We start from the raw sequence: 18,588 nt of genomic DNA, 5'->3' as shown, positions 1-18,588 counted from the left end.
GGTTTAAAGACTAAATGAAAGAACAAGAATATCACATCATCATTTGGCAAATGCCAGGTAATATTTACACAAGTACTACCATCAGGAGTCGGAATCAGGTTTGTGTTCCACAGAGTTGAAGAATTAACACCAAGAATGCCAAGATAAGCATGCCAGGGAATATATTTTAATATATATCTTATATATTTTTTACTTATATATTTTATACATCTATATGTATATAATATTACTCTATGTCAACAGAGTAAACATTTCCATTGCACAAGGGAGAAATAAGGCCATAGAAGGAAGGGATGGTTACAAGGAAAGACCAAAACCTAGCTGGGAAAATAAATCTTGTAGGTCTATATCTAGCTTGTGAGGTAAGTGTCATCATAACATTCTCTCCAAAGAGCTTGCATACCTCCATCCATATGACCATGCTGGTTACAGCCAATTTGGTCTGTCTCTTATCTTCTTTCTGCTCAGTTCCTGCAGCTTCCCTTGGCCTTGTTAATAGCATCTCTTAATCTCAGTCATCTCCACACTGCAGATGTGGCAGACTGAGGAACAAAGGCATGCTATCCAATCAATCTTTGGTGGCCAGGTCTTAGGGCAGTATGGATGCCTGCTTAAGAAGTCTGATGCATGCAGGGCTGTATCCCAGAATCTGCAAGTATAGACCATTCAACTACCTCAATTTCCTGCTTCCTGACCTGTGATGAGAAAACGGAAGTGGGCAAACCTGAATGAAAGTTGTCACTCAAAGTTGACCAATAATGTTAGCACTTTTCCAAACCTTAAGTAGCATAAGTTTGTACCAATAGCATTATTACTTTCTTCAAGCACTAATAAGTGTGGACCAATAGCAGTGACCCAAGTACTATATAAAGTCATAGACCAGCAGACTTGGACAGAAAGCCTGCTGTCGGGCCCCTCTTCCATTGCAAGAGTTCCACTCCTGTGTCTACTCTTCAATGAATCCTACTCTTATACTCATTCATCCTGATCTGTGACTTTCATTCTTTGAATTCATGAGGCAAGTACTAGAATGAAGAATAAATTGATGGTGAGTTGCTGGGATCTGCTGCAACCCTAGAGGGCACAGCCCACTATGAAGAGCTGCAACACTTCTCAGGGTTGAGGACTGTAAACTTACACAGACCCCACCTGCCAGCCAAAGTAGACAAATTCCAATCTCACCTGCTAGCAGAAGCAGGTCACCTCAATATTTGGTTTCGATATATTTGATTTTTTACTATAATCTTGATTGCATTACTGATTAAGGACACTGAATATGGTGTTACAAATAGTACAACATATGTTTAATGCAATTACTCAATAGACTGGGTATATTTTACTAGAATACACCCAGAAGTAAAATTAATTTTTAAGAGTTCTTTTTTTTTTTCATATTTCCTAGTCTTGAATTGGACTCCTGGACTTTAGCAAAATTTTTGTCTCAATTCCTAAGAAGCTGTGACTATACTTGTGCCCCACTGTCTGGATCTCCAATAAAGGTATTAAGACATTGGAAAAAACTTAAAATCAAATAATAAAGTTAATCTCTGAAAGTGTCATAATTCCAATAGGGGAAATTAAACATAGAAATTACTGAGACAGAGATTATATTTTTAAAGCATTTTTCTTATGCTTATACATTTATTTTTGTTAAAAGATGAATGCCAACATTGTATGTATATGTGTGTGTGTGTGTGTGTGTGTGTCTATTTTTCCAAATTTTGGGAAAAATGAATTATTAATAGGAAGCCTGAAAACATTTCAAGTGTTTCTATATGCTTCTATCCAGAGAATTGGATTACAAATTTTACCTGATTTAAGTATTCTTGCACCATTCATCTCTCATGCTTTAGGTGGAAGAGAATCTTTCATTTAAATGGTAGTCTAGAGGGATTTGGAAATTAGATGTTAAAAATAAATATACATTTCACACAACATGCAGTAAATAATTCAATAAAAATAATAGAAATGTAATTAACTCCAAGTAAGGATATATCTCATGAGGTACTAAAAATAAAAGGGACATGTAATCAGTATAAATGTGACAAAACCAAACATACATTATTGCTGAATCAGCATGAAGTTAAATCACTGTGTTTAAATTTGACAATTGTTATTTTAGTTTTGGGGTGTGTTGGCTTGTTTGTGGTTATTACAGTCAAATCACTGAAATATACTGAAGAACACCAGAAATATAGATTTAAGAAGACATGCAGTTAAATTTCCAAAAGTAACATTATGTTTCCAATGACCACAAATAGAGTAGAAGCTGGGTGTGGTGGCACATGCCTGTAATCCCAGAAGCTCAGGAGGCTGAGGCAGGAGGATTGAGAGATCATAGCCAGCCTCAGAAACTTAGAAACTTAGCAAGGTTCTAAAGCAACTCAGTGAGACACTAAATAAAATATTTGATAAGGGCTGTAGAAGTGGTTCACTGGTTAAGCACCACTAGGTTCAAAGCCAATACCAAGAAAAAAAAAAAAAGGTAATGTGGAATGTGTACATATTCCCATGTAAACATACAGAATAATGGAGATAACTGTGATCTCTAATCAGAGAACTAAAGCGGGGTCCTGAGAGTACACATGTCAAAGCTGATAGAAATCAGAGTTTAACAGCACATATCTTTAATGAAACATAAGAATTATTTAATCCATCATATTATGTATTCTGTCCTTCCATTTGTTCTGCAAGTTAATACTTACAAAGTTGTGATTATGGTCCAGTCAATTATATAACACATTTCTTAGTAAAGAAATTGTTTTTCATACTGATCATCTTAGATATATACTTATGGAACAACAGCTAATAAAAATATTCTAGTTAATAAAAATTTTCTAAAACTGTATGTGACAGTGGTACACTGAAATTTCTTGTATCCTCCAGTTTAACTAACTCATAAAATTTCTTGATCAACTCATGTGAGAAGATTTAAGAATCACATCTTAGAAATCATGTATACTGAGCTTAAAATATTCAAATATGGTAATATGAAGAGAAAAATCACAATGACAAGTCACAATTATCAATTGTCAATCCTTTATATTTCAAAAATGTGTTGGGTGCAGTGGCACTTGCCTGTAATCTCAGTGACATGAGAGGGTAAGGAAGGAACACTGTGGATCCAAAGCCAGATTCAGCAACTTAGCAAGGCCCAAAGCAACTCCGTGAGACCCTGTTTCTAACTAGAATACAGAAAAGTGTTGGGGATGTGGCTCAGTGGGTTAGTCCTTAATTTTGATCTTCAGTATCAAATAATAATGAAGATGATAATAATAATATAATGTATGCTTAAAACAAAAATTGGCATGTTCAAGGAACAACTTGGGTGTTCAAAACTCATGAAGTCTTCTGATTACAAAATAAGTATAGTTTGGTATATCTTATTAAGTCTTTCAAGTATTTTTATGGAATTACTGTCTCATCAGAAAATTAGTTCCCTGAGGATGAAGATGAGATTACCTTAAAAAAAAAAAAAAGATATTTCTAGTATGCCCAAGACCATGAGTCCAATCTCTAAAATGGCCAAGAAGAAAAAAAAAAGTAAAAATTGTCTATCTTTAATAAAATGCCCAGTGCTTCTGAAATCATATGTATATCATTTGAACAACTAATACCAAAGCAACAAACATACCCCCTTCCTAGTAATTATGATAAAAGTAGCAATCCATGAAGAAAATTAAAAAAAATATTAAGTATATAGTCACAAGACTTTGAAGTATCCAATTTCATAAATCAAACACCACAGGAGATAAAGGAAAAATCAGATTCCAATAAAGTAAATTCAGGTGACTTCAACCTGTATCATGAAACACATGAATCATGAAAATAAAACAGTAACTAGCAACAGAGTTAAATTACAATATAGATAAATGAACTTAACAGATATCTACATAGAATAGTCCATGTGTTTTAGTCACCTTTTTCACTGCTGTGACTAAAAAGAAAATTTTAGAAGAGGAAAAGTTTATTTGGGGGGGTGGGGCTCACAGTTACAGAGATCTCAGTCCACAAATAACCAGCTCTATTCTTTGGCCAAGGTGTGGCAGAACATTGTGGCAAAATAATGTAGCAGTGGGAAGCAGCTCAGGAAATCACTTCAGGAAACACAGAGAGGGCTCCACTCATCAAGAACAAAGCATACCCCAAAGGCATACCCCCAGTGACCCACCTTCTCCAAACAAATGCTACAGTCACCACGCAGGTAATTCCTATCAGGGCACTAAATTACTGATTGCTTAAAGCTCTCATAACCCAATCATTTCACCTTTAAACCTTCTTGCATTGTCTCAGACATGAACTTTTGGGGAATACCTCACATCTAAACTATAACACCATCCCAAAACACTCTTTTTATCAGCTTATGGATCTTTTTCTAACATATATTTTAGGCCATAAAGCAAATCTTTAAAAAATTCAATAAAATAAAGTAAAATAAAATATTTCTTGCATCTCGTAGGACCATAATAAAATGAAACTGAAAACAAATAAGAAAAAAAAAAAAAAAAAAAACCACAAACTGTAAAATACCTGAAATTGAATGATATACTTTTAAACAAAGAGAATGACATAGAACAAATTAGGAAGGATTACAAAATCCCAACAATTAAATGAAAACTCACATATGCTGGAACCTTTAGGATACAGTAAAATTACTATTAAGAAGGGAGATTATGTCTGAATACCTTCGGCATAAGATCAGAGATCAAAAATAATGGTGATTTCAAGGTCTTAGAAAAGCAAGAAGAAAGCAACCCCTAAACTAGTAAATGGAAGAAAATAGTAAATGTCAGAATGAACTAAATGAAGTAGACTAAAAGAACAATGCAGAGGATCAATGAGAAAAAAGGTTGGCTCTTTGCAAAAATAAAAAAGATTGACAAATCCTCAGTCATATTAACAAAAAGAAAGAGAAGACCTAAACTAAAACTATATTCAAAAAGAGCATACAACAGATATCGTTGAAATGTAGTTGATTATGAGGAATTATTTTGAAAAATTTTATTTCAATAAATTGGAAAATATAGAAGAAATGGAAAATTTTTAGACATTGTGACCCACCAAAATAGAACTAAGAGGCTTTAATAAAACCCCAAGAGATCAATAATAAGCAGTGAGATTGAAGAAAAGTTAAAACCCCCAAACACACACACACATGCACACAAGCACATACAAAATAGTACTGGATAGATTTACTACTGGATGTTTCAAGTCTTTTAAATTGGAACTAACACAATGGCTTTCAAAATACTGCATAAAATAAAAATGGAAGGAATGTTTCCAAACTCATTCAATAAAACCGGTATTACCATTATGAAAATCTAATGAGAACACACACACACACACACACACACACACACACAACAATACACTAGTCTGATATTGTTGATGAACATGGATGTAAAAATCCATAATAAAATAGTTACAAATTGAATTCAACAACACATTGAAAAGATTGGACACCACAATCAATTTGGTTTTATCCCAGGAATATAAGAATGGTTCAACATAAGGAAATCTAAATGTAATACAACACAGAAACAAAATCATGAATAAAAGAGTCATATCTGCATCTCAGGTGAAGAAAGAATCTTTGATATAATTTAACATTTTTTAATAATAAGAGCACCAAGATAATCAGGTGTAGATGTATTATTTTTCAACAAAATGAAGACTATTATGTGACAACACCCGAGGGTGTTCAGGGGAAAATTGAAAAGAATTTTGTTCAAAATCAGGAAAAGGAATGGAAGAGCCACAATGAGTACACAATATGACACTTTAAATTTTAAGTAGAGCAATGAGGAAAGAGAAAGCAATATACGGGATACAAATAGGAAATGAAGAAGATTAATTATCCTTTTGCAGATTGTATGATTTTTATACTTTGAAGACCCTAAAGACTTTACCCAAATGATTATTAAAACAAATTCAGCAGAGCAATAGGATACAAAAGTCAACTTACCGTTATTGAAGACAGTTCAATGTGTGTACTGAGTCGTTCACTCCGTAGTTTCTCAGTACTCTGTAATGATTCCGAAGTCAGCTTTCTCCTCTGTCCAGGGGAATGAGGAAACGGTCTTTGCAGAAATAATGGGGGCTAAACAGAAACACGCAGAGGAAGGCATCCAGCCCGCACCAGAGGAGACGACTCTCCAGGAGGCCAAAGCGAGAGAAAGATGCTTGTGGGCACCTCCTGCCCAGCAGCGTGGAGCCTGGTTCTGAGGGCGGGTGAACAGAGTCGATAAAGCAAGATGAAAGGATCTTCATACAGATGTAATTTCCTTCTCTTCATTCAGGAGATTCAAACTGAGCCCCCACTAGGATTGAGTCATGCTTCCCAGGTTTGGAACTGTCAGGATGCTTGAGAAAACAACAACACAAAAACTGTGTCTGGTGGGCACAGGAACAGCCGGTTTCTCACGGAGGCAGAAACAATGGCTGGTAGAGCAGGTTCCAGACCCCAGCGGCTGCACTCCCAAGAGCTCCAGCTCCTGTGCATGGGCGCAGGGAGAGGAGCAGAGAGGAAGAGGTTGGCAGGGCTGTGCCCAGGGAGATGCGGGCGACACCTTCAAAGCCATCCTCTCCCTAGCCTTGGATGAAAGAACAAATGGAGGCAAGCCAATTACCCTAACTCGGGTTCGCTATGCTTAATGTTGGTCCCGGCCGCCCATCTCCAAAGATAACGAGGAAACGCAGGACCAGCCGTGGCAAAGCTCTGTAGTGCTGGCGAGTTATGGGCTGGGCCTCCAGCCCTGATTGCCACCTGCAGTCACCTGCACGGCTCTGCAGCATCTCAACCTGACTTCCCAAAGCCACTGCAAGCCCGTCACAGGCCCTCAGCCGCATTAAACACAGGGCAACCTTCGAAGTTCAGGTCCCCTGCTCTTGGAGCTTCCTGGACTCCCTTCCCAGCTCGGGCTTGCCCCTCACTGCCCTGCCCTGCCATGCTCTCCCGTCTTGCCCCATGCCAGACCTGCCTCCCCTGTCTCCATTCCTACCACCCTGCACAGTCCATTGCAAGTGTGTCCTTCAGGAACAACCCAGGCCCCATCACCTGGGAGGCCAACCGACTGCTGGGCATCGCTGACATCCTGTCCTGCAGAGATCTCCTCCTGGGAGCTGCCCCCTTCCTGCCCTGGGCAGAAATTTCTAGCGACTCCTTGGGGCTCCTGTTGAGAGGACAGGACGTGTCTCCACTTCTTAGGTCTGCATGGTGCCAGGCAGTGTTGTGCCCAGGGCCTGGCACCATGCATACGTAGGTTGGGGAGAACACAGGAGGCGCAGCTGTGGTGCTTCTGGAGGGGACAGGAGAAGCGCTGCCCCTCTGAACCTCTGCTACGCATTTTGGAACCACGTGACCCAGGGCGGAATTGTGGCTGGGCAGCTTCCCAGGTCTAGCCAACCACTGAGATTCCCTTTGCCTCCTTGGGTTCCTCTCTGTCAAATGGAGAGACTCCTCATCAAGTGGGGAGATGGATGCGACCCAGCAACTAGGGGTTCTGAAGATTGAGTGAATTGCCAGGAAAAGGGCAGAGAGAGGCCCAGACACCGCCGGTGTTTGACACAGATTGGTATCCAGTGAACTGAATATTAAAAAGATATTACAGAGCGAAACAACCCGCCCGGTTGATTGTTTCTTCCCGAAATGGATGGGATGATGAGCGGGCGCCTTCATTTGCATATACAATCAGGCGAAGGCCCTCGCCAGGCGTGAGCATCGCATTGGATGGCATCCTGATTGATACACCTCCCTAGGGCTCGTTCCCATCCAGAGTGCAGGTTGCCGAATTTCTACCTACGTGCTCACATAGATGCCCACGACCCAGACACAGACCTGGGGTATTCTGGACCCCCCAGGTGGAGCGTTTTATTTTTCCGCTAAATGTGGACCCTGAATAAACAAGTGTTTTAAACTCTGGAGCGGATGACCTCCTAAACAAACACAGGGAAAAAGTGACAGAGAGAACAAAGAAGTTACGCTCTTAACAAGACTAGGGAAGAAGCAGATTAGCACCACCCCTTAGAAGCTGTGTGTTCCTAAAACTTCATCCCACCTCTTTGAGACTCCATTTCCCCATCTGCAAAACACTGACGACAATACCTGATTGACAGTACAGCCGCTGAGGTGGAAAGTGGTCCTTGCGTGGGTCACCGCAGTGGCATATGTGGGCAGGACCCCCAGTACCTGCCACAGCAAGCTCAGCCCCTGTGGTGGTGTCACCATGTGAGAACAGCAATGATACAGAGGTCAACTCAGCGGCCATGTTGACTGGACAGTTCCTAGGTAATGGATTTACTTGTCAGAAGGAAATAAAATTCACCCAGTAAAAGAAACCTGTTGGTAACAAATGGTGGCACCTGAGGAGTTGATGGTGAATGTATTTCAAATAAAAAAAAAGTGCTGTAGAGACTACTGAAGGTTTTGGGTTCTTCTATCTTCACATTTTTTTTAACTCTTTTCATCTGGATTTTTGTCATTTCTTGGGAACAGTGGATCTCACCCTCAACAGTTCACCATGAACATGTGAGATTTCAATTTATTTCCATGCAAGAAGAAGAGCTCCTGAACTCAGGGGTTTTTCTCTTTGTCACTTTGGATCTGATGACGAATGATCCCCATGTGAAGGACAATATTGTGTGTCAAGTTGGCTGGGTCAAGGTGCCCACGTCTTTGGTCAAATATTATCCTGGATGTTATTGTAAAGGTGATTTTGATGGGATTAAATTAAAAATGGTGAACTTGAAGTAAGCCTCTGTAATGTGGATGAGCTTGGTCTAATCAGTTGAGGCATCACTGGAACAAAAGAATGACCTCCCCTGAGCAAGAGGGAATTCTGCAGCAGACACCATCAGACTGGAACTGTGGCATTGGCTTGTCCCCTGGTCTCTCGCCAGACAATCCACCCTGCGGATTTTGCACCTACCTGGTTCGTGGTAACCACTGCCCAAATGTTGACTTCCCCTCTTCATTCTGAAGGCAAACTCCTGGGGTTTGGGGTCTGTGCCTCAAATCTCTCCCTCTTTCAAACTCCAGAACATTCTCTGTGAAAAGCAGGCAGAGAGGTAATGGAATGGATGATTGAAGGTCCAATTCCTTTCTCTTCCTTTATTCCAAGTTTTGGCCTTACCAATAAACATCATCAGAAATAAAAAAAAAAAAAAAGTCAACTTACCAAAATCAGTAGTTTTTTTTTAACACACCAATAACAGATTTGCTCAGAATAAAATAAGGAAAACAATTTCATTCACAATAACCTCAAGAAAAGTAAAATGCCCAGGAATAGATATAGTCATGTAAGTCAAATAACTCTGGAATGAAAACTACAAAATAATAAAAACAAATTGAAGCAGTCACTGGAAGATGGAAAGACCTTCCTGGTGCACAAACTGACAGAATTAATATTCTTAAAATGACCATATTACTGAAAGTAATCTACAGATTCAATGCAATCTCTATCAAAGTACTAGAAAAAGCACTAAAGCTCGTAGGAAGTAAATCATCCTCCAAGTCGACATAATCCTGAGTAAGTGCAGGAAGCATTATTATACCTGAATTCAAAACATTCTACAGAGAAATAGTAACAAAAACAGAATGGAACTGACATGGAAATGGACATGTAGACCAATGGATTAACAGAGCAAACCCAGAAATAAATGTATGCACCTGCAGACATCTGACTCTCAACAAAAACCCCGAAAATATGTATTGATGGAAAAAAAAAAAAGAGCCTCTTCAACAAATGCTCCTGGGAAAACTGAATATCTACATTTTCAAAATTGAAATGATTCCTATCTCTCCCTCTGTACAGAAATCATCTCAAAATAGATTAAAAGTTTTATTGTAGGACCTGTAACAGTGAAAGTACTGAAATAGTACACAGGAATATATGCAAGATATATGCAAATTCATCCGTTTCCTCAATAGACCTCATTGTTCAATAATTAAATGAAAAATTAGAATGCTTCCGCACAGAAAAGGAGAAAAATCTACAGATTGGGATAAAATAGTTGCTAGATATTCATCTGGTGGTAGGATAAATATGCAGCATGTGTGAAGAACTCAAATGTAGTTAACATCAGAGAATAAGTATTTGAATCGATAAAGGGGCAACTGATCTAAATGGAACTTCCCAAAAGTGGAAATGGCCAATAAATATATTTTTGAGATGCTCTATATCTTTAGCCATCAGGGAAATGCAAATTACATTGAGATTCCACCTAATCCCAGTCAGAATAGGTATTATTGGAAAAAAAAAAAAAAACCAACAAACACTGGTGAGGATGTGGAGGAAGAGAAAACTTAGTACACTTTTTGTGGTAATGAAAATAGCACAGTCACTATGGAAACAGTATGGTTGCCTCTCAGAAAACTAAAAATAGAACTATCAAATGATACAGTCATAGTACTCTTGAGTACATATCTGGATAATATGATGTCAACACACAAAGAGATAACTCCATTTCTATCTTTATTGTGGAACTATTTAACACAACCAAGGTATGCAATTAGCATAGGTATACATCAATCAATTCATGGGTAAAAAATATATGGTGTATATATACACAAGGGAATTTATTATTCAGTCAAAAGAAGAATGAAATCAAGTCACGTATGGAATGCCTTTGTCTATTCTGGATCTCCTATTCTTCCAAAATGAATTTCAAAACTGTTGGGTTTTTCTATTTCTAATTATGTGTAGAGTATCATTAGTATATTAATGATGTTTGCATTGCATCTGTAGAGTGCTTGCAGTAGTATGGCCATTTTCAAAACACGAGTAATAATCCAAGAACATGGGAGGTCTTTTCATTTTTTTTCAGACTAAAAGTGGGTGCTTTAATATTTTCAAAATTTACAAATAAGTATCTATCAGAACCTACAGAAAATTGAAAAGAACAAATGCCTTTTAAAAAAATACATATGGACCTGCACATTTATAAAGGAAACATGTTCACTTCTTTACCCGTTGGTGAACACTGATGCCACAATGGTGTTCACAGGACTAATTGCACATATACTTCTAGATCCTGTCAGTCATACAGTACCAGACAAGGTCCATGTAATTGTAGTACAGAAACCCAAGTTGGTAGTATAGCCACCTTTTCGTGTTCTCCAGCAGCAGTTCACCATATACTGTTGCTGTTAAGTGATGATACATTTTATGCATTAATTTCCAAAGCAGATATGAGAATACCAATTAATTTGTTACATTCCTAGCCATACCACATCTTTATAAGCACAGTGTCACTTTGTCGGGGCTCAGTTCATCATCAGTGTCTGGGATTGTGGGCAAAAGAGCTGATCAAGTTAAGCCCCCAAATTTTGAGGTGACATGTCTTTTTTGGTGGCTGAGAATTTCCCTCTGATGTGACTCACACAGATCTTACACTGGGCGATGGTCCAGGCATACCCAGGAAACCAGCTATGCTCCCTTGAAGGCCGCCCCATCAGATTCAGGTTGCCAGCTTTGTACACAGTCAGTGTCTCATACACATACCCATGAGGATTCACATAAGCTGCCATTGGCCCACATAAGGATAAGTTGAAAATTTCAGTTTTGGTTGTTATCTCTGTTTCTTGACACTGTTCACAGCAAAGCAAAGTACATTTGTTCATGATGTCCAATTCACACGGAAGCCATTGGAAGGCACTGCCAATTTTAAGGAGCTGAAATCTTAATATGTCATCAGTGGGAAGACAAGCAGCCATTCTGTAGGAAAAATCTATTGGATTTGAAGGAAGAGAATCATCTTTCAGATTTTCATCCCACTACCATAGCTGTTTTTTTTTTTTTTTTTTTTTTTTTTAGTTTAAAGAAATGTATGTTTAATTAGTCTTGGGGAATGTACCTGACCACAGTGTTAACATATCTCCTCAATCTGCAAACTTTATGCCTTTAAGATATCTACAAAGTTTTATTTACAAGTTTTACAAAAAATCATCACCTCACCACTGTCGATGCCACTAAGCTAGAACATTGCCACCTTCTCTTCATTTCACTCTATACTTGTAGAAAGAACACAGCACATGGGTAAAGTTCCATCCTAGTGCTGGTGACAGCTGGTAGAGCAGAATCAGGGGTGCAAAAGGGAAGAGAAGAATCACTGTATTTTTCAAAAAGGGCAGTGCACTGTATCCTAGGAAGGTTACATAGATGTAATAGCCAACTGCAATCAGAGGGGGTATTTCCAACTAAATAACCAATAAATGTGTCTGTTAGGATAACATGGTTGATGAAGAAAAGCTGGATAAAATGCAAAATGACTAGAAGTGGATGAAAAGCATTGAGATGCACGTCGAAGTCATAGCCCCACTCCACGTCATAGTCTCTGCTCTGTCGTTTTACTAAATACTTGTTAGAGATGAACCACATTAAAGTTGATATAAGAAGACCAATGCCTACACAATCTATGAACACAACCCACAGGAGAAGTTTTATCATCTCAAAAAATCCCATGTCCAGCACAAAGCCAAATCCTATAGTGGATACACAGAGCCAGATACTCAACAGGACCAAGAAAGCAGGGTCATCTCTGGCCCACTGGTCCTTTGTCTGTTTCTGTTAATGAAGTTCCTATAAACCCTCTGTGGGGAAGTGAACAGGTAGAGCATCTGCCAGGCAGCAAACTCAAAGTCCATCTGGCGAAATCGAAAAAGCCTCCTGAGATATTTGTAGCGTTTTTGCTCCAGCTGTGTGTCTTGCTATATCCCTGGAATTCAAGACTCTGTTCCCCTGCACCGAAGAATTCACTGAAGTACTTGGTAACATCTTCCTAGATGGAAGAAAATAATTTCATTTACAAGGTGCAATATGGAGGAAAGTCTGGCTATCAGCACCCCTCTTCTGAGTTATTTGGCAAGGAGGTCACTTTACATTTTCTCTTCCACTCTTCAGAAGGGTCAGGGGTCAAAAACAAGCGAGTTGGTTCTAAGGCCTGTCTTGAGGCTGGAGAACTGCAGCCCCCTTCAGGCAAGGGCAACACTATGGGACTCAGAACCCTCTAAGGCTTATCCAGGGTCCACGCAGTTCCCACACTTCACCTCACTCCATCCTCAGGCAGCCCTCCCAGAGGGCTAATGTTAGCGGAGGGAGAGGCACAGGGAGGTGAAGTGACCTCCCTGTGAGCACGAAGGTAGTGATGGTGCCACGACTGGGACTTAAGCACCAAACCCTTAAGGAAAAACCTTAGTTGAAGCCTATTAGACCTCAACGTTACCGAGGAGGTAAAACTAATGGCTTTTTCACACAGGTTCATCAGAGTATGGCCAGCAAGCTCCTTGTTCATCAGAATGCGACAGAAAAATGAAGCAAATATCCAATCCCTAGCGATTCACTCTCAGGACAGTTCAGCAGGAGGAATGACAGCGTGGGAGACCAGTCGGGTCAGGCCAAGGCTGGTGAGAGCAGGTCGCCCACCGACCCCCACATCCCCCACTACACTTCTTAGGCCTCCGAGACTCCGAAGGTGCCCGGCTCCGCCCAGTTGCTCTCCATTAGCCCGGGGCCTCGGGTATGGCTGCCAGGTTTAGCAAATGAAGATACAGACCACCCAGTTACATCTGAATTTCGAGCAAGGAACGAATTAGGAGGCCCACGCAGTATGTCCTACATGCTTATAAAAAAAAAAAAAGAAGAAGAAGTCATTCCTTTATCTGAGATTCCCATGTAAGTGGGCGTCTCTGATTTTCTCCAGCAACTCGACCACTGGCCTGAGGCCCAAGAGGGGCCGGCCATAGTCATGGTCACTCCCTAGCCGCCTTGTCGCGGGGCCACTAGCTTCTGGAAGACACGGCCCCCAGCGCGCAAAACAGTCGCGCGCAGGCGGAGCAGTCCTGGGGGCTCACCTGGAGCTCCACTGCAGCCTTGGCCAGGAGCTGAGCTGTCCCGCCACCTCCACTCAGCAGCAGATCCCTGCCGCTGCTGGAGCGACTTCCCTTCCCACAACCCCCACTACCGTAGCTATTTCTTAATTCTGTCCATTAAAGTTTCAGCGTCATACAATTAATACAGCCAGTGAGGCCACGAAGTCAGATTTGCACAATAAAACTTTCTCTTCTGGTATTTCTGCCACCATTTACATGAATACTGGTCTTCCTGGGAGTCAGGCTTTGAAGGACATGTCTGGCACTTATTGAGGGATTCTAACTGAACTGCACACATTCAGGAAGAATCTGCACTTTAGCTTGCTGGATTCCATCTGACTGTGTTCTGAGCTTGAGGACTTTGAACCCATGTCTCCCAATTGCTTTCACTTTCACTATTTCCATTCCAAAGTCCTGTTCTGCTCGGCAACCATATATCTCTGCCCATGTTCCAAACTGTGCTTCCCTTTCCTGTATATTACTGTAGGTAAGCACCGCAAAGGTTCTGTCTTTCTGAATTAAGTTCCGCACCATACTGACTTCTTGAGGGCGAAAAAGGTGTAGAGGTAAAGTCTGTCCGGGAATCAGGATCATCATCACCTGCGGAAGCACCGGGATCACTTGACAGTTGTCCTCTTGCAAAGTCCTGGGGTGGAACTCCTCCATGTCAGCGCTCAGGTATGTGTGTGAGGTGGGCAGACTCCTGTCAAAATTTATGATTTTTTTTTTTTTTTTTTTTTTTTTTTTTTTTTTGCTTTTTTGCTGTCCTGGTCTTCAACTTCCATTTCAATTTCATCTTCTTCACTTTCTGCTGCCAGGCAGGAGCGGCAGGTGGTTGCCCATGTTGTGCACAGTGTCCTGTGGGTCTTCCCCTCGGGCCATGTCTGTTTATGCGCAAGGCCGGTCTTTCATTTTCTAAGACCTTCAATTTCTTTCCTCAATGTTCTATATGTTTTTAATTGTAGAGATCTTTTAATTTCTTGGTTTTAATTCTTATTATTTTTTGAGGTTATTGTGAATGGAATAGTTTTCCTGATTGCAACCACTGTTAGAATATAGGAAATATATTGATTTATGTATGTTAGTCTTATATCCTGCTAATTTGCTAAATTCATTTATCAGCTCTATCAGTCTTTTGTTGAAATGTTTTGGGTTCTCTAGATAACAGATTATGACATCACGTAAATAGAGATCATTTGACTTCTTGTTTTCACATTGGTACACCTTTAATTTCCTACTCCTGACCAATTGCTCTAGCTAGACTTTCAAGAACTATGTTGAATAAAAGTGGTGAGAGCAGACAACTCTTATCTTGTTCCTGATTTTAGAGGAAATGATTTCAGTTTTTCTCCATTTAGTATGATATTGGCTTTGGGTTTGTCAAATATAGGGTTTATAATGTTGAGGTAAGTGCCTTCTATCCCTAGTTTCTCCAGCATTTTTAACATGAATGCTGGGTTTTATCAGCAACATTTTTGCATCAATTGATATGATCTTGTTTTGTCTTGATATGATTCTTGTCTTTAATCCTATTGTTTTGATTTACAGTCATTGATTTGCCTATGTTGAACCAATATTGCATCCCTTGGATGAGAACGACTTGATTATGGGATATTAGCTTCTTGATGTATTTTTGAATGTAGTTGGCTAATATTTCTTAAGGATTTTTGCATTTATAGTCACGAGTTATAATGGTCTGAGTGTTCACCTGAGTCAGGGTTTCTCCAAATTGCCCTTGCTGGTCATAAAATTCCAGATTCAAAAATCCTTCTGATTCAGCCTCCCTGGTAGCTGGAATTCAGGCACATGTCACTGCATGCATAAGCTTGTAATTAAGGAAGAAGAAATAAAATAATACAATCATGATTCAAAGGCAACACAGCTCAATACATTGATTAGATTAGTTCTACATAGTAGCAATTATCATGAATTCAGAAGATGTTCTCTCTCTGAAACTAAGAGGTTTTTGTTATGGAACAAGTTGTCTCCTTTAGACTCAAAGTCTCTCTAAAATGGAAGAATCATACTGCTTTAGTTTACCAGGTGGTTATGAAGCTTTAATACTAAACCATGCAAATAGCAAAGCAATGAAATAACTTGTTCAATGCTGGAACTAGATTGGAATTCCCCCAAAATATAATGTGTGTATTTTCACAGGTTCTAATTCTCAATGTGACAATTACCAGAAAATGTTCTGGAGACCTAGTTGTAGTTATCAGCTATTTGTAATTTAGGTTTAAGGGCAAATCAGTTATTTATTCTTATTATTGTTGTTGTTATTGTTATATTTATTATGAAAGTAGAAAATAAAATTGTCCCCTTTTGTGAAGCTTATCACACCAAGGGCAGAAAAAATAGTAAATTACAAAACTTGGCATGAACTACTATTATTCCTTCTCTATCATATCAAATGGAACCAACAGACCTTTGTTACAAGGATGCTTAATCTTCATGTTGTTCTCCAACTGATTTGGAAGACAGAATCCTCTCCTTTTTATACATGGATATCAATGAGTCATATTTAGCTTGCTCAAATCTAAAGAATCTACTTTAGATTTATAGCTTTTGGTTACCAGATTCCTTGTGAAATATTCTTGAAAATATTCTGAAAACTGGAGGCAGAGATTTAAATAGCTTGGGAAATTCCCATCACTATGGAATTTTGGAGGAATACTAGAAGAGGAAATCATTAATGTGAGTTCTAGAATGAATGAGGGGCCTGGGACATGGCTCAGGAGAAGATTCATTCCTATGGATAATTCCAGGACAACTCCCCGATCCCCCCAAAAAAGAAAAATGAATTTAAGTCCAAGAGAACAGGTTCTTCTTTCAAGGACATCATATCTAAGTGGCATAACTGAAGAGGATCCAATCTGATTCTTCCTTCAATCCTTACATAATTATCATAGAGTATGTTTGTAATATTTGAAGATTTAAAAAAATGCTGTGTATGTAGCACCAAAATACTAGACTAAGATATTAAGTAATCATTTAATAAAATATTAATCTAAACCAAAAGGTTCATTGAACATTTCTTCCTCATTACTTATATAAATAGATTATCAATTTTCTCATACTTAAAGATCACAGAAAGAATAATAGTTTTAAAGATAGCATTTCATGCTGAGTGTCCTCTAATTCTAGAACATTTTATACTAGCCAAATATACAAGGTAATTCGTTATATTGAAATCTTGAATTTAATATCTAACAAAGGGGGATAAATTCAGATAATAATCTTAATTTATAAACAAATATTGTGAATTGTATATGAAATCCTCTATAAAAAATGGTGTAGTGCATAGTAAAATATATTGTGTATGAAAAGGACAATGGCATGCCTGCAGGATACCATTAAAAATGAACTGTATCAGCAGCACCTTGGGTTTAACACAAGGACACAAGAATCAGTGAATTAGTACCCATAGGAAAAATCAGCTAATAGCCTGTTTTTGTTAATTGTGTTTGTTTTTCTTTTTCAGTACTGGGATTGAACCCAAGACTTCATTAATGAAAAGTGAGCACTCTGCCACTGAGTTATGCCACTATCCCCTGGCAGATACATCTTAATGAAAGAATCAAGTCAACAACATCCAGTCATGGAACCAAGTACAATATACATTTCCATAATCTCTTGTACCTGTGTGACTGAGGCCCCCAGCTTTGCTCACTCTTGACTGGAGGATAACTTTAGATCGTAGAGGATGCCTGCCCTTCCTAGAGGAAGTTCACAGTTCTTGGCATGTGGACATCCTCAACATCAAACCAGAAATGTCTGTCAGTGCACCTGGAATCTGCTACATTGGGAAGAACTCAACATCACATACATGACATTCCTGCCTAATGGCATGGCCTGCATCCAGTCATGAGGTAACATCATCTGATCCCAAACTGAAAAAAAATGGTCATTAGAAGCAATCAGAAAAACACTACTCCAACTTTGCAGAGAATGAGTGAGGTAAGACAAGAGAATTTATTCAGCTTCTATCTTAGGAACAAGTTGACTCTTGGTAGAGAAAAATGACATTTGGTACATTAATCACTAAGTAGTGGCATTTATTTTGTTCCAATTTAGACAGGAGATGAAACTAATTTATTTAAAGAAGAGAAATGTGTGAAAAGTTATAATAGAAAATCCTTTATTTTAACATACCACTGAGAATTTGTAATTCTCTGTCCCTACTAGCCTAGGTGGGTACAAGAATGACCAGGTGCACAGAATGTATGGCAAATGACTGACTCATTCAACAACCCTAAACTAGAGGAAAGTCAGTCCACACATAAGGAATGATTCACAGTAAAAAGAAAAGATATCTAGTGACCAAGTAGAGATTAAGATCAAGTGATATAAATGAAGATGTTGTACCAACCCAAGGTAATCTCTAAAATGAAAAACTTAACATTTGCATTGTTGTGGTACAGGTCAAATATTAAAATAATTTTCTTTTCCTCCATATATATTATTACTGCACAACCATCACAATTCCAGATAACTAAAGTACTTTGAAAAAATCAGGTGGGACTTTATTCAATAAAAATTAATACTATAAAATAACTCTATTATAAACCCTCTTGATGATAAGTAAACAGTAATAAAATGTAAAAAAAGAAGTTTTGGGAAAGAGGAAGAGAGAAAGAAACAAAACATATATAAAAATAGGAAACAAATATGGAAGGTAAAACTGACTTTTTAAACATTATTTTAATTGTTATCTTTGCTTA

At 38.8% G+C, this 18,588-nt stretch overlaps 2 pseudogenes across 2 annotated transcripts; both read right to left on the bottom strand.

Annotated features, from left to right (window-relative positions):
• Positions 1–11,234: 11,234 nt before the first annotated feature.
• On the bottom strand, positions 11,235–14,749 carry LOC306659304 (protein cereblon-like; annotated as a pseudogene). Its single transcript has 2 exons — positions 13,957–14,749; positions 11,235–11,773 (listed from the first exon to the last, which is right to left on the bottom strand). The product of its transcript is annotated as a protein cereblon-like (transcript).
• Positions 11,829–12,777, bottom strand: LOC306659303 (protein unc-50 homolog; annotated as a pseudogene). The gene has a single exon. The product of its transcript is annotated as a protein unc-50 homolog (transcript).
• Positions 14,750–18,588: the final 3,839 nt, after the last annotated feature.

This window comes from Sciurus vulgaris (genome assembly GCF_902686455.1).
Source record: "Sciurus vulgaris genome assembly, chromosome: 4".
In the NCBI taxonomy this organism is placed as follows: Eukaryota; Metazoa; Chordata; class Mammalia; order Rodentia; family Sciuridae; genus Sciurus; species Sciurus vulgaris.
The sequence above is the reverse complement of the archived record's forward strand: the minus strand, read 5'-3'. Positions and strand labels throughout refer to the sequence as shown.